Here is a 2500-nt window from a genome sequence, read left to right on the forward strand (position 1 = left end):
GTGCAAGATAGCCTTCGATTTGATATCGGTTAAAGGGATTAGAAGTAAGAAATTATCTCTACATATACACCCGGAGTTGCGCAAACACCTTACATTATATACAAGCATTAGGCAGTAAGTAAGCAAAATTTAATGTAGAAGAAACCGAAAACTGAAGAACGTACGAAAGAGAGGGAGAGAGCGAAAGCGAAAAGTGAAGAAAATTGAATTAAATGTCGCATTGAACAATGAGGAAGGCGGAAAGTTATCGGATTATCAGATGTTATTTTGTTTTTTTACTGTTTCTTTTTCATAAACATAGAAAACGTATACATATGAATAAAGTTATTCCATAAACCAATATCCCGGATTTGTACTTGCATCACTTGCCACCCATTCCACGGAATACTTACCCTGTGAAACCATGAGGAAAAAAAATCTTTCCTCACGGCAACCATCAAGCTCTCATTGAAAGAAACAAGTTGCTGCCGAATCGTATCCTGTGCCTTGCTTTATTCTGCACCATTTATTTCAGACGTTGGCATCCATTACAGTGTGTTTCTTTTGGGGGGTTTCCTTTCATTGTTTTTTTTCTGGTAATTATATTAGTTTTCTCGTATTTCAAGTATTATTGGATTTGCAAGAATGATTTTTTATAGATTTTTCCCTTCTCTCCTATAACGATCAAGCTCGGAAGTTTGGATGACTATATATCTGTGTGTTTTTGTGTGTGTTCGTCGATAGGTTCGGCTGCCTCCGCTCTAGGAATAGGGGATTTCTTAGCAGTGATTGTTTCTTCGTAATTGTACCACATATTTATCTTATTGTACGGGTTTCGTGTTCCCGATCAGAGAATAGTAATTTCGATGATCCCGCAACGATGGCCAGATGAGGCAGGCATTGCAAAAACAAAACAGAGTCAGATCGTTTGAAGAGAAAACCCATGATGCAGCCTTACAGATACCACAGTAGGCGATAGAACGAACGGGAAATCGAAAACCCCGTCGATGAGATTAGTGCAGGTGATGGTGAACTTAACAATCGAATGCGGTATCGCGTTCTAATTGATCGTAAAGTGCAAAGCATACTAACCATAGATCGGTTCGCTCGGTGTGGTGTGACCCTGAACAAACCGATTTCAATCGTGGCTTCCTGCGGTGTTCCAACGCGAAGGAACCGAGTTGAATGATTTCATTTATTTTCTAAAGATTTTGATATTCAGGGACGGTTTTGAAATTGTTCTATCAAAGGTATGATACCAATCGACTGACAATCGTAAAATCTACTGTCTCTTTCCTCGAATAATCGAAGCAAATATGTTTTTTGGTTTTGTACAAACACACTTACCCTCCCTCTTGCTCTGTCTGGTTCTAAAGCTCTACGAAATGCGAAACATAGCCAAAGAGTAAGGAGGAATAATTTTAAAACAGATCCGATTGAAGAAAGGGAATAAAGAGGAGTGCAGACAGGACTACGAAAAACAGACTCGGACATGAACAACGGAATGCCAATGAATTACTGTTTTCTAAATTCCCTATTCGTTTTAATTCGATAAGCGATTCGATAGAGCGATTAGAGCTTACGTGAGATCCGATCGGATTTGCAATAACGAGTTTTTATGTTTTATATCTTGAATTTTAAACCATGTATTCCTTGTCAAATTTGGCCGCTTCAATTCAGGTATGTATAGGATGAAATGAACATCTTTCGCTTTTCCTGGATGTGGGGTTTTTGGTGAGAGTTTCGCATCTCCGTGAGCATTAAAGTACTATTAGTCCTACCATTGATGGTTCAGGGGGTTGTAACGGGGTGTGTGTGGTTTTTGTTTTACTCTCGCGCTATATTTTTTCATATTCTTCTGTTTTTTCTTACTTAACTAGGAGATGAAACGTAAAATTGATATTTCCTTCTCTTGTTTGCTCGAATTTCTAGCCATCGCACGATTTGTTCACCCTAGAACTGTCTCCACCATCTTCATTGTTAATTGATATACTAATCTCTTGCATCGTCATCGATTGGTTTGTCGCTGGCTGCCATCATCATTCGCATGATTTTATTATTTATAAAATGCGTTCGCTTGCCTCGCTTCGCGTTTACCTTTCAAGAGTAACACTACGCTGCTACATCATCCATCGTCGCTCGTCTTCCCGCACTCATCATTGTCCTTTTCGGATACTTCAAGTTCCGCTAAAAGGTACCTCACGAGAGCTGATCAACATCCCTCTTGCCTTTTTGCCTTGTCGTTAATACTATCCGCAGTGTGTGTTGGGGCGAAATTGTGATATAAGGGGGATGGCGTACAGACGGGGTGCTACCACCTTATCGATCATGTGCACCCTTTATCATTAAAGTTATTGTTTTGAATACTGATTACTTGTTGATTGACCTGTGTTCGTGTAGTTGCTGTGGTTCTTCGCTTCGTTACCATCACGGAGCGGAAGCAATATTGCTTCCGCCCGGCACCGTCAACCGTCATTCCCATTTTCTAAAAGCGATCGTCATCGCGTCGACTGCTCCATCT

General features: G+C 40.2%; 1 protein-coding gene across 4 annotated transcripts in view; it reads right to left on the reverse strand.

Annotated features, from left to right (window-relative positions):
• Positions 1–484: 484 nt before the first annotated feature.
• Positions 485–2500, reverse strand: part of LOC126569158 (uncharacterized) — a 39990-nt gene continuing 37974 nt past the window's right edge. For all 4 annotated transcript variants that reach the window (XM_050226075.1, XM_050226074.1, XM_050226072.1 and 1 more), the window contains one exon: positions 485–2500. This exon is cut by the window's right edge and continues 3134 nt beyond it. The gene's annotated coding sequence lies outside the window, so the exon portion shown is untranslated.

This window comes from Anopheles aquasalis, chromosome 2 (assembly GCF_943734665.1).
Source record: "Anopheles aquasalis chromosome 2, idAnoAquaMG_Q_19, whole genome shotgun sequence".
In the NCBI taxonomy this organism is placed as follows: domain Eukaryota; kingdom Metazoa; phylum Arthropoda; class Insecta; order Diptera; family Culicidae; genus Anopheles; species Anopheles aquasalis.